Source organism: Bombyx mori, chromosome 12 (assembly GCF_030269925.1).
Source record: "Bombyx mori chromosome 12, ASM3026992v2".
In the NCBI taxonomy this organism is placed as follows: Eukaryota; Metazoa; Arthropoda; class Insecta; order Lepidoptera; family Bombycidae; genus Bombyx; species Bombyx mori.
Window position 1 is genome coordinate 17,711,233 of NC_085118.1, and position 14,096 is coordinate 17,725,328.

The window sequence follows — 14,096 nt, forward strand, 5'->3', positions numbered from 1 at the left end:
CGGATGCCACCAATGCGGGCATCCAGACGACGACGCGCAGCACGCCCTCGAAGCGTGCCCGAGGTGGGAGTATCCGCGGCAGTCGCTTGTCGCGGTGCTCGGGGCAGACTTAAGTTTGCCGGTCGTAGTGTCCCGCATGGTCGAGGACGAGCGTTGCTGGAGAGCGATGGCCGACTATGCGGACCTGGTCATGACGCTCCGCGAAACGGAGGAGCGAGAAAGAGAGTGCGACCCAAACTCAGTTGCACTCAGACGAAAGAGACGGGGTGGGCGGCGCGGGCGAAGGGCCCCCGCTCAGCTCCCGTAGGGACCGTCGGGCGTCGGGCGCGGGGGCGCCTGATGCTCGACACGATAGTCCAGTGGTGGTGGTGAGGGTATAGGGCGCTGTGGCTCCGGTGCCTACCTCACGAAGAAGTTGCGGTCAGCAATGGCCGACGTTGATCCCGCCGTTCGTCAGGCTGGGAGCCGGTGTGGGGGGCCTGCGGGGCGCGTTTCCCTGCGGTATCGTAGGTTCCCCCTATGCCGGAAAGAAAGGAGCTCGTTGGGTTTTAGTCGGTAGTCGTTAAGCTGGGCGGGTTCGGCGCGAGCTGAACTTAGCCCAGCGCGCCTTTCTCAAGGCGTAGTCTCCGTGGACTAATTGGTCGAGGGCGCGGACCTCGGTTCGCGACTTCTTCCTCTTTCTTCCACCGGAGGCGCGGAGTCCGACATAACCCGGTCCGACCCCCGTCGGCCGGGTATCCGTAAAGACTGGGATTCCCCATCGATACCAAAAAAAAAAAAAAAAAAAAAAAAAAAAGGTTAGGTTGTTAAGGTTCCCGAGGGACCTGGGCGGGCCCCCCGGCGCGCACTCTGCGTGGCCGGGGGCTCCGTCTGTGGGGGAGTTTTGCTGGACTTCCACCGGGCGCGTCCGTAGGTGGCGGATAACGGGATCCTCTGGGAACAGTCCCACTCCCAGGGGTATCGTCCGATCTTTTTCGTTGCAAGGATTCTTAGGTGTTAGGGAGGTAGGTTAGGTGTAGGTGTAGGATAGCCTAGTTAGGCTTTGCAACGAAAGAGATCGGATGACGCGGACCAAAACCAGCAGGGGGAGTTGCGGGCTCTCCACGCCCTTCACTCGCTGAAGGGTGTTCCTCCTGGAGACGCTCGGGCTCCCTCTCTTTTCCCCTTTCTTCCCCCTTTTTTGTTTTTTCTTCGGGTCGCGTCCGACCCGTTTCGGACGTAACCCACGGGTGGTGGTGGGCCACTTTTGGCCTGCCCTTCGATGGAGAAGTGAGCCGGCGTTGCTTACGCATCTTCCGGCCGCTGGTCGCCATGTCCCCGGCTTCGGCTACAGGGGCACGTCCTCCAGAGGGGGGTACCGGTATACCGGCGTGGCTTCGTCGTTGTTGCTCTTTTGAGCGTCGGGCGGTGGTCTGTCGTGTTGCTCGTTGCACTCGGCGGGCCGCCGGCCAACCCGTAATCCTCACCGTGTGGGGGACGGGGGCCGCTGCCGCGAGGCACGGGGTCGCGAGGACGTAAACCTCTTTAAAAAATGCCCCAATCCTAAGCTCTGGTGCCCGGCGATGGGATGAATGGCTGGAGGGAGTCCAGTCCCAAGGGTACCAACCAGACCCCAGGGGACCGACCCCTGGTTAAACAAAAAGGAAACAAAACATGAAATGGCATCTGTTCCAAAACTACTACCCCAGGAGGGTACCTCCCGCTCCGCGGGGGGAGAATCCCTCCGTGCGGTCGAGCGATCGGCCGCACGCTGCCCCACCGTTTCTGGGGGGGGCAAACACTGCCACGACGAAGGGGGCGACAACACGGGTCGCGTAAGGGACAAAGTCCCCACCGTGCTGCTGGAGAGGTGCGACAGCCTCATCTCGCTGCACTCGGCGCGAAGCTCCGCGAGGGGCGACGCGTCCAGTGGGAGGGAGACACCGGCGCTGTTTGCCGATTGTGATCGGCAGCGGACTCGGCGGAAGCGGAAGTCGGCTCGTCGGCCGGCGTCCTCCGCTCCGTCCGATTCATCGGAAGGAGAGCCTGCCAGCGCCAAGTATATGGCGTTGGCGGAAGGGCCGGCGGCTGCTGCGGCGCCGCCCGCCACTGATTTGGACAAGCCGTCGACTTGCGGACTGGACGCTGCCTCCTCGGCGCAGTCCAGGGCCGCCTGCCGTGAGGCGATAAAAAAGAATAGGAAGCTGGAGGAAATCGAGCGCCTACAGCGATCCCTGACGGAGGTGGGACCATCTGACCCCCTCCGAGCTTGTGGAATAGTCGGGAGAATAGTCGCGACCATTGCGGCTAAATCCACTGCAGGCCTCAAGGGCTCGGAATTGTCGGCCATGAAATCGGCGGCCGCCACGCTCGAAGAAAGGCTGCAGGACGTTGTGGACCGCACCACAACCGTGGAGACGGCGGGATTGCGACAAGAAGTGGCCCTGCAGCACGCCCGCCTCGAACAACTGGCGGATGAGAATGGCCAACTTCGGGCGGAGAACGGACAGCTCCGCGTCGACATGGCCGAACTGCGAACAATGGTTGCCGATCTCATCGAGCGGCAACGCAGCTCGGCCCCTGTCCCTCCTCCGCCCGAAGCAGAAGGCCTTACTGAGGTCGAGGAGCTGAGGCGGCAGCTCCTTATACAGGAGGCAAGGAGTTCGAACGTTGAGCGCGCAAGACCGCCCCTCGCTCATGAGGTGAAAAACGGAGCTCCTACACCGGCACCCCGCAGGACTGTGGCCGCTAAAATGTATAGCGGCCCTAAAAAGGGCGCGACACCCGCGGCACGTCCGGCTGCTTCGGCTTCTGTTCCGGCCAAACCAGGACCATCGGGGACCCAAAAAGATACGGGGGCACCAAAACCCGCTCCCTCAGGAGCACAAAGCACCGGCCAGCGTATGACGCAGAAGACTGCTCCTGCCCCGTCCCAGCCTGCGAAGGCGGGGCCCGGCAGGAGCCGGACCAAGAAGAAGGGGGGCGTCAACGCCGCCAAACCGGCACCGACCCCCCAGCCCCGCCCACTGCCCCCGGCCCCGGTAAACATGAACGAGGCCTGGACGACGGTGGTGCGGCGCGGGCCCAAAAAGGTGGCGGCGCCTCCTGCGCCGCGCCCCAAGCCCGCCCCTGCGGCTGCCGCTCCCCGCCAAGGGGGTCGAGCGGAGCCGAGGGGCCGAACTGGACGAAGGAGGCCGCGCGCCCCGCGGTCGGCTGCAGTGGTTGTGGAGCTGCTGCCGGCCGGCAAAGAAAAGGGCATCACCTACCACGAGGTGATGACCCAGGCGCGCGGTGGCGTAAATGTGGACGCCCTCGGCGTGGAGGGTGGCCTGAGGGTCCGGCAGACGGCCAACGGGGCCCGCCTGGTAGAATGCCCCGGCGCGAATTCCAGCGCCGCGGCAGAAAAACTGGCGGTCCGTCTGCGGGAAATCTTGCCGGACCCCGAGGTGGTGCGCATCGCGCGGCCCGTCAAAATGGCGGAAGTGAAAATTACGGGCCTCGACGAATGCGCCACCAAAGAGGAAGTCGCCGCGGCCATTGCGTCGCAGGGCAACTGTGCCCTCGCCGACGTAAAAGTTGGGGAGCTTCGGCCTACATATATCGGAACCCGGACGGCGTGGGCGCGTTGCCCGGTAGCAACGGCGACAGTCCTGGCTACCCCTCCACAGGGTCGGCCTTCGGACAGCCCGGGACAACTGCGCGTGGGCTGGGTGGTGGCCCACGTGCAACTGCAGGAGAGCAGGCCGTGGCGCTGTCTTCGGTGCTTCGGCACCGGCCACGGCCTCGCCAAGTGCCCCTCGACAGTGGACCGCAGCAACCTGTGCTTCCGCTGCGGCCAACCGGGGCACAAGGCAGCATCCTGCACCGCAGCCGCGCCGCACTGTGTCTTGTGCGACGCGGCTAAAAGGAAGGCCGACCACCGGGCCGGGGGCCCGGCGTGTAAATCCGCCCCCTCCTCTACAAAAACGAGGAGGGGCGGAAAGAAAAAGAAGCCGGCTGCAAAAAGGGCAGCCGGTGAGTCAGCTCCCGCCGCGGCACGAGAAGAGCCGCAGGGCGGGACAGACGAGGGAGCGATGGACGTAGCCCCGTAATGGGTTGCGTCCACCGCTTCCTCCAGTGCAATTTGAACCACTCCGCCAGGGCACAGGATCTCCTCGTCCACACGCCGCGGAGCCGTACTTCGTCCCCACCGACCAGGACTGCTGGATGGGGGACGTCGACGGCTCCGTGGCCATCGTACTAAGACAGTCCGCGGCGTTACCCCCCTTGGATATGGTGGCCAGGGGACCCGGGTACGTCGCGGCTAGGATCGACGGGACCGTCGTGATCGGGGCGTACTTTTCTCCGAACAGGAGCCTCGCCGAATTCGAGCGGTTTCTGGGCGGGCTCGAGGCGCTTTTACACCGCCTCGGGTCCCGCCCTGTCATCGTCGCGGGGGACCTCAACGCCAAGTGTACGGCTTGGGGTTCCCCCCGCACGGATTCGCGAGGCGGGGCCCTTTCGGAGTGGGCGATCGCGACCGGCCTCTGTCTCCTAAACAGAGGCACGGTCGCGACTTGCGTGCGGTGGAACGGGCAATCTCACGTGGACGTGACGTTCGCGTCCCCGTCCGCCGTGCGCCGCACCCGCGGCTGGCGCGTACTCGAGGGGGCGGAGACGCTCTCGGACCACAGATACGTCCGATTCGAGCTCTCCGCCTCCTCCTTGTCGTCGTCGTCAGCCGTGGGCGCCCGCGGCGAGGAGGAGCTCCCGCAAGGTGCGCCTCGTTCGTTCCCCAGGTGGGCCTTGAAACGGATGAACAAGGAGTTGCTGATGGAGGCGGCCGCTGTTGCTGCGTGGGCGCCAAAACCCGCGCGGCTCGCGGACGTGGATGCGGAGGTCGACTGGTTCCGGGGCACCATGGCAAACATTTGTGATGCCGCCATGCCCCGGGTCGGCCCCCGAGCACCACGTGGGGGTGCGTTCTGGTGGTCGCCCGAGATCGCAAGACTCCGCGAGGAGTGCGTGAGGGCGCGCCGCCGGAGCGCACGCCACCGCCGCCGCCGTCATCGCGACGCTGCGTTCGCGGAGACGGCGGCCCAGCTGCACGCTGACTGTCGTCAAAAGCAGACGGCGCTGCAGCTGGCCATCGGCGAGGCCAAGAAGCAGAGCATGAAGACTCTCCTGGAGTCGCTCGACGAAGATCCCTGGGGGCGCCCATACAAGATGGTTCGCAGGAAACTGCAGCCGTGGGCGCTCCCGGTGACCGAGCGGCTCCAGCCTCGGCAGCTGCGGGAGATAGTTTCCGCGCTTTTCCCGCCGGCAGCGGGGGGGGACTTTGAGCCCCCCCAGATGGACGCCACGTGGGGCACGCCACCGCGTCGCCCCAGCGTTCCCGCTGCCGAGGAGCCCCCTCCCCCTATCACGGGGGCGGAGATCCATGCGGCCGTGTCCAGAATGAGAGCGAAGGACGCGGCCCCCGGCCCTGACGGCGTTCACGGCCGGGTCTGGAGCTTGGCCTTCGAGGCCCTAGGGGACCGGCTCGGGGGGCTTTTCGAAGCGTGCCTCGAGTCGGGACGGTTCCCGTCGAAATGGAAGACGGGCAGACTGGTCCTTCTGCGGAAGGACGGGCGCCCCGCGGACTCACCCGCGGGCTATCGCCCCATCGTGTTGCTGGACGAAGCGGGCAAGATGCTCGAGAGGATCGTCGCGGCCCGCATCGTCCGGCACCTGACCGAGACGGGTCCCGATCTTTCGGCGGAGCAGTACGGCTTCAGAGAGGGCCGCTCGACTATCGACGCGATTCTGCGCGTGAGGGCCCTCTCCGACGAAGCCGTATCCCGGGGCGGGGTGGCGATGGCGTTATCCTTAGATGTAAGGAACGCCTTCAACACCCTGCCCTGGTCGGTGATCGCGGGGGCGCTGGAGTATCACGGCGTCCCCGCATACCTCCGCCGACTGATCGGCTCCTACCTCGAGGGCAGGTCGATCCAGTGCATCGGACACGGTGGGGCGATGTACCGCTTCCCCGTCGAGCGCGGTGTTCCGCAGGGGTCCGTCCTGGGCCCCCTGCTGTGGAACATCGGCTACGACTGGGTCCTGCGGGGCGTCATTCGGGGACCCCTCCCCGGGCTGAGCGTAATCTGTTACGCCGACGACACGTTGGTCGTGGCTCCGGGGAGGGACTACCGGGAGTCTGCCCGTCTGGCGTGCGCAGGCGTGGCACACGTCGTCACAAGGATCCGACGGCTGGGACTCGAGGTGGCGCTCGACAAAACCCAGGCCCTGATGTTTCACGGGCCGGGACGAGCGCCGCCTCTGGGTGCCCACCTCGTGATCGGAGGCGTCCGCGTCGGGGTCGGGGTGACCGGTCTTCGGTACCTCGGCCTCGAACTGGATGGTCGGTGGAACTTCCGCGCTCACTTTGAGAAGTTGGGCCCTCGACTGATGGCGACGGCCGGCTCTCTGAGCCGGCTGCTTCCAAACGTCGGGGGTCCCGATCAGGTGGCGCGCCGCCTCTACATGGGGGTGGTGCGGTCGATGGCACTATACGGGGCTCCCGTATGGTGCCGCGCCCTGACCCGCAAGAACGTCGCGGCTCTGCGACGTCCGCAGCGTGCGATCGCGGTCAGGGCGATCCGAGGATACCGCACCGTCTCCTTCGAGGCGGCGTGCTTGCTCGCCGGGGCGCCACCCTGGGACCTGGAGGCGGAGGCGCTCGCTGCCGATTACAGGTGGCGTAGCGACCTCCGCTCTAGGGGGGAAGGGCGCCCCGGCGAAGGTGTAGTTCGAGCGCGGAGGCTCCACTCTCGGCGGTCCGTGCTGGAGGCGTGGTCTCGCCGCTTGGCGGACCCGTCGGCCGGCCTCCGAACCGTCGAGGCGGTCCGCCCGGTTCTCGCGGACTGGGTGGGCCGCGACCGCGGATGCCTCACCTTCCGGCTAACGCAGATGCTTACCGGCCATGGTTGTTTCGGCCGGTACTTGCACAAGATAGCCGGAAGGGAACCGACGGCGCAGTGCCACCACTGCGCGGACCGCGACGAGGAAGACACAGCGGAACACACGCTGGCGCGTTGCTCTGGATTCGACGAGCAACGCGCCGCCCTCGTCGCGGTCATTGGAGAGGACCTCTCGCTGCCGCGCGTCGTGGCTACGATGCTCGGCAGCGACGCGTCCTGGAAGGCGATGCTCGACTTCTGCGAGTCCACCATATCGCAGAAGGAGGCGGCGGAGCGAGAGAGGGAGAGCTCTTCCCTTTCCGCACCGATCCGTCGCCGTCGAGCCGGGGGCCGGAGGCGGGAATACGCCCGTACGTCCCGGCCCCTGTAGGTGGCGGCCTCCCCCCGGTGAAGGTCAAGGGGCGACCTGAGGGGGTGAGGCCGCGCGGCGCGCTACCAGCACTCTAGCGCGCTGCCGTGGAGTGAATAGAGCGACCGGTCGACGGTGTATCGCGTCCCGACCCGGCAGGCTGGTTCTGGTCCAGCGGGGTATTCCGGGACACCAGCGGCACCGTCTGGGCGGCCCGACGGGCTGCCGTACCGAGACGGCCGACGTTTCAGAGCCTTCGATTCGCCTCGAAGGCTCCGTCGGCTGGGCGTCCTTGGGGTGAGCCGCGCCGTCTGGTTGTAGTGTTGACCGCGGTAGCCCCCCTACCTCATCCGGGTTCTGACCTCGGAGGGGATCGGACGTCGGGTGTAAGAGTGCAGAGGAGTCGTTTAGTGGGTGGGCTCTAAAATCCTTGGGCCCGCGGTCTGCTCACAACACCATGCAGATCGTTGAGTCTCACATACCCCGCGCGCCCCTTTTGCGCGGGGACCTCGTAGGAGGTTCGGCCCTCTACCCGAAAAAAAAAAAAAAAAAAAAAAAAAAAAAAAAAAAAAAAAAAAAAAAAGGTCGATCCAGTGCATCGGACACGGTGGGGCGATGTACCGCTTCCCCGTCGAGCGCGGTGTTCCGCAGGGGTCCGTCCTGGGCCCCCTGCTGTGGAACATCGGCTACGACTGGGTCCTGCGGGGCGTCATTCGGGGACCCCTCCCCGGGCTCAGCGTAATTTGTTACGCTGACGACACGTTGGTCGTGGCTCCGGGGAGGGACTACCGGGAGTCTGCCCGTCTGGCGTGCGCAGGCGTGGCACACGTCGTCACTAGGATCCGACGGTTGGGGCTCGAGGTGGCGCTCGACAAAACCCAGGCCCTGCTCTTTCACGGGCCGGGACGAGCGCCGCCTGTGGGTGCCCACCTCGTGATCGGAGGCGTCTGCGTCGGGGTCGGGGTGACCGGTCTTCGGTACCTCGGCCTCGAACTGGACGGTCGGTGGAACTTCCGCGCTCACTTTGAGAAGTTGGGCCCTCGGCTGATGGCAACGGCCGGCTCTTTGAGCCGGCTCCTTCCAAACGTCGGGGGTCCCGATCAGGTGGCGCGCCGCCTCTACATGGGGGTGGTGCGGTCGATGGCACTATACGGCGCTCCCGTATGGTGCCACGCCCTGACCCGCGAGAACGTCGCCGCGCTGCGACGTCCGCAGCGCGCGATCGCGGTCAGGGCGATTAGAGGATACCGCACCGTCTCCTTCGAGGCGGCGTGCTTGCTCGCCGGGGCGCCACCCTGGGACCTGGAGGCGGAGGCGCTCGCTGCCGATTACAGGTGGCGTAGCGACCTCCGCTCTAGGGGGGAAGGGCGCCCCGGCGAAGGAGTAGTTCGAGCGCGGAGGCTCCAATCTCGGCGGTCCGTGCTGGAGGCGTGGTCTCGCCGCTTGGCGGACCCGTCGGCCGGCCTCCGTACCGTCGAGGCGGTCCGTCCGGTCCTCGCGGACTGGGTGGGCCGCGACCGCGGATGCCTCACCTTCCGGCTAACGCAGATGCTTACCGGCCATGGTTGTTTCGGCCGGTACTTGCACAAGATAGCCGGAAGGGAACCGACGGCGCAGTGCCACCACTGCGCGGACCGCGACGAGGAAGACACAGCGGAACACACGCTGGCGCGTTGCTCTGGATTCGACGAGCAACGCGCCGCCCTCGTCGCGGTCATTGGAGAGGACCTCTCGCTGCCGCGCGTCGTGGCTACGATGCTCGGCAGCGACGCGTCCTGGAAGGCGATGCTCGACTTCTGCGAGTCCACCATATCGCAGAAGGAGGCGGCGGAGCGAGAGAGGGAGAGCTCTTCCCTTTCCGCACCGATCCGTCGCCGTCGAGCCGGGGGCCGGAGGCGGGAATACGCCCGTACGTCCCGGCCCCTGTAGGTGGTGGCCTCCCCCCGGTGAAGGTCAAGGGGCGACCTGAGGGGGTGAGGCCGCGCGGCGCACTACCAGCACTCTAGCGCGCTGCCGTGGAGTGAATAGAGCGACCGGTCGACGGTGTATCGCGTCCCGACCCGGCAGGCTGGTTCTGGTCCAGCGGGGTATTCCGGGACACCAGCGGCACCGTCTGGGCGGCCCGACGGGCTGCCGTACCGAGACGGCCGACGTTTCAGAGCCTTCGATTCGCCTCGAAGGCTCCGTCGGCTGGGCGTCCTTGGGGTGAGCCGCGCCGTCTGGTTGTAGTGTTGACCGCGGTAGCCCCCCTACCTCATCCGGGTTCTGACCTCGGAGGGGATCGGACGTCGGGTGTAAGAGTGCAGGGGAGTCGTTTAGTGGGTGGGTCCTAAAATCCTTGGGCCCGCGGTCTGCTCACAACACCATGCAGATCGTTGAGTCTCACATACCCCGCGCGCCCCTTTTGCGCGGGGACCTCGTAGGAGGTTCGGCCCTCTACCCGAAAAAAAAAAAAAAAAAAAAAAAAAAAAAAAAAAGGTTTCCCGAGGGACTCCCGGTGACCGAGCGGCTCCAGCCTCGGCAGCTGCGGGAAATAGTTTCTGCGCTTTTCCCGCCGGCAGCGGGGGGGGACTTTGAGCCCCCCCAGATGGACGCCACGTGGGGCACGCCTCCGCGTCGCCCCAGCGTTCCCGCTGCCGAGGAGCCCCCTCCCCCTATCACGGGGGCGGAGATCCATGCGGCCGTGTCCAAAATGAGAGCGAAGGACACGGCCCCCGGCCCTGACGGCGTTCACGGCCGGGTCTGGAGCTTGGCCTTCGAGGCCCTAGGGGACCGGCTCGGGGGGCTTTTCGAAGCGTGCCTCGAGTCGGGACGGTTCCCGTCGAAATGGAAGACGGGCAGACTGGTCCTTCTGCGGAAGGACGGGCGCCCCGCGGACTCACCCGCGGGCTATCGCCCCATCGTGTTGCTGGACGAAGCGGGCAAGATGCTCGAGAGGATCGTCGCGGCCCGCATCGTCCGGCACCTGACCGAGACGGGTCCCGATCTTTCGGCGGAGCAGTACGGCTTCAGAGAGGGCCGCTCGACTATCGACGCAATTCTGCGCGTGCGGGCCCTCTCCGATGAAGCCGTATCCCGGGGCGGGGTGGCGATGGCGTTATCCTTAGATGTAAGGAACGCCTTCAACACCCTGCCCTGGTCGGTGATCGCGGGGGCGCTGGAGTATCACGGCGTCCCCGCATACCTCCGCCGACTGATCGGCTCCTATCTCGAGGGCAGGTCGATCCAGTGCATCGGACACGGTGGGGCGATGTACCGCTTCCCCGTCGAGCGCGGTGTTCCGCAGGGGTCCGTCCTGGGCCCCCTGCTGTGGAACATCGGCTACGACTGGGTCCTGCGGGGCGTCATTCGGGGACCCCTCCCCGGGCTGAGCGTAATCTGTTACGCCGACGACACGTTGGTCGTGGCTCCGGGGAGGGACTACCGGGAGTCTGCCCGTCTGGCGTGCGCAGGCGTGGCACACGTCGTCACTAGGATCCGACGGTTGGGGCTCGAGGTGGCGCTCGACAAAACCCAGGCCCTGATGTTTCACGGGCCGGGACGAGCGCCGCCTGTGGGTGCCCACCTCGTGATCGGAGGCGTCCGCGTCGGGGTCGGGGTGACCGGTCTTCGGTATCTCGGCCTCGAACTGGACGGTCGGTGGAACTTCCGCGCTCACTTTGAGAAGTTGGGCCCTCGGCTGATGGCAACGGCCGGCTCTTTGAGCCGGCTCCTTCCAAACGTCGGGGGTCCCGATCAGGTGGCGCGCCGCCTCTACATGGGGGTGGTGCGGTCGATGGCACTATACGGCGCGCCCGTATGGTGCCACGCCCTGACCCGCCAGAACGTCGCCGCGCTGCGACGTCCGCAGCGCGCGATCGCGGTCAGGGCGATCCGAGGATACCGCACCGTCTCCTTCGAGGCGGCGTGCTTGCTCGCCGGGGCGCCACCCTGGGACCTGGAGGCGGAGGCGCTCGCTGCCGATTACCGGTGGCGTAGCGACCTCCGCTCTAGGGGGGAAGGGCGCCCCGGCGAAGGAGTAGTTCGAGCGCGGAGGCTCCAATCTCGGCGGTCCGTGCTGGAGGCGTGGTCTCGCCGCTTGGCGGACCCGTCGGCCGGCCTCCGAACCGTCGAGGCGGTCCGCCCGGTTCTCGCGGACTGGGTGGGCCGCGACCGCGGATGCCTCACCTTCCGGCTAACGCAGATGCTTACCGGCCATGGTTGTTTCGGCCGGTACTTACACAAGATAGCCGGAAGGGAACCGACGGCGCAGTGCCACCACTGCGCGGACCGCGACGAGGAAGACACAGCGGAACACACGCTGGCGCGTTGCTCTGGATTCGACGAGCAACGCGCCGCCCTCGTCGCGGTCATTGGAGAGGACCTCTCGCTGCCGCGCGTCGTGGCTACGATGCTCGGCAGCGACGCGTCCTGGAAGGCGATGCTCGACTTCTGCGAGTCCACCATATCGCAGAAGGAGGCGGCGGAGCGAGAGAGGGAGAGCTCTTCCCTTTCCGCACCGATCCGTCGCCGTCGAGCCGGGGGCCGGAGGCGGGAATACGCCCGTACGTCCCGGCCCCTGTAGGTGGCGGCCTCCCCCCGGTGAAGGTCAAGGGGCGACCTGAGGGGGTGAGGCCGCGCGGCGCGCTACCAGCACTCTAGCGCGCTGCCGTGGAGTGATTAGAGCGACCGGTCGACGGTGTATCGCGTCCCGACCCGGCAGGCTGGTTCTGGTCCAGCGGGGTATTCCGGGACACCAGCGGCACCGTCTGGGCGGCCCGACGGGCTGCCGTACCGAGACGGCCGACGTTTCAGAGCCTTCGATTCGCCTCGAAGGCTCCGTCGGCTGGGCGTCCTTGGGGTGAGCCGCGCCGTCTGGTTGTAGTGTTGACCGCGGTAGCCCCCCTACCTCATCCGGGTTCTGACCTCGGAGGGGATCGGACGTCGGGTGTAAGAGTGCAGAGGAGTCGTTTAGTGGGTGGGCTCTAAAATCCTTGGGCCCGCGGTCTGCTCACAACACCATGCAGATCGTTGAGTCTCACATACCCCGCGCGCCCCTTTTGCGCGGGGACCTCGTAGGAGGTTCGGCCCTCTACCCGAAAAAAAAAAAAAAAAAAAAAAAGGTTTCCCGAGGGACCTGGGCGGGCCCCCCGGCGCGCACTCTGCGTGGCCGGGGGCTCCGTCTGTGGGGGAGTTTTGCTGGACTTCCACCGGGCGCGTCCGTAGGTGGCGGATAACGGGATCCTCTGGGAACAGTCCCACTCCCAGGGGTATCGTCCGATCTTTTTCGTTGCAAGGATTCTTAGGTGTTAGGGAGGTAGGTTAGGTGTAGGTGTAGGGTAGCCTAGTTAGGCTTTGCAACGAAAGAGATCGGATGACGCGGACCAAAACCAGCAGGGGGAGTTGCGGGCTCTCCACGCCCTTCACTCGCTGAAGGGTGTTCCTCCTGGAGACGCTCGGGCTCCCTCTCTTGTCCCCTTTCTTCCCCCTTTTTGTTTTTCGGGTCACGTCCGACCCGTTTCGGACGTAGCCCATGGGTGACGGTGGGCCACTTTTGGTCTGCCTTTTGATGGAGTAGTGAGCCGGCGTTGCTTATGCATCTTCCGGCCGCTGGTCGCCATGTCCCCGGCTTCGGCTACAGGGGCACGCCCTCCAGAGGGGGGCACCGGTATACCGGCGTGGCTTCGTCGTTGTTGCTCTTTTGAGCGTCGGGCGGTGGTCTGTCGTGTTGCTCGTTGCACTCGGCGGGCCGCCGGCCAACCCGTAATCCTCACCGCGTGGGGGACGGGGGCCGCTGCCGCGAGGCACGGGGCCGCGAGGACGTAAACCTCTTTAAAAAATGCCCCAATCCTAAGCTCTGGTGCCCGGCGATGGGATGAATGGCTGGAGGGAGTCCAGTCCCGAGGGTACCAACCAGACCCCAGGGGACCGACCCCTGGTTAATAAAAAAGGAAAACAATGAAATATGGCACTTGTTAAAAAATTATTACCCCAGGAGGGTACCTCCCGCTCCGCGGGAGGAGAATCCCTCCGTGCGGTCGAGGAATCGGCCGCACGCTGCCCCACCGTTTCTGGGGGGGGCAAACAATGCCACGATGAAGGGGGCGACAGCACGGGTCGCGTAAGGGATCGAGTTCCCACCGTGCTCCTCGAACGATGCGACAGCCTGTTCTCGCTTCACTCGGCGCGAAGCTCCGCGAGGGGCGACGCGTCCAGTGGGAGGGAGACGCCAGTGCTGTTCGCAGACAGCGCGCAAAAGCGGACTCGGCGGAAGCGGAAGTCGGCTCGACGGCCGGCGTCCTCCGCTCCGTCTGACTCGTCCGAGGGTGAGCCTGCCAGCGCCAAATATATGGCGTTGGCGGAAGGGCCGGCGACTGCTGCGGCGTCGCCCGCCACTGATTTAGAGACTCGTTCGTCTCGCGGACTGGCTGCTGCCTCCTCGGCGCAAACCAGGGCCGCCCGCCGTGAGGCCAACGAACCTATAAAAAACGGAGAGGTTGAGCATCTGGAGCGCTCCCTTACCGAGGTGGGTCCCTCCGACCCCCTCAGAACATGTGATATCGCCCAGAAATTAGTGGCTGCGGTAGTGAAGAAGTCGGCCAAGGGCCTAAAGGGCGACTGCGTGCGGGCCCTAAAATCGGCTACCTCCTCCCTGGAGGAGCAAATGGCAATTGCAGTAAGCCGCACCACGAATGATGAAACGGTGGGTCTACGAAAAACAGTGGACCTGCTGCACGCCCGACTGGCCCAAATCAGTGCCGAAAACGATCGCCTTCGGCAGGAGAACGGGCAGATGAAGGTCGACATGGCTGAGATGCGCACGCTCGTGAACGACTTAGTCGAGAAGCAGT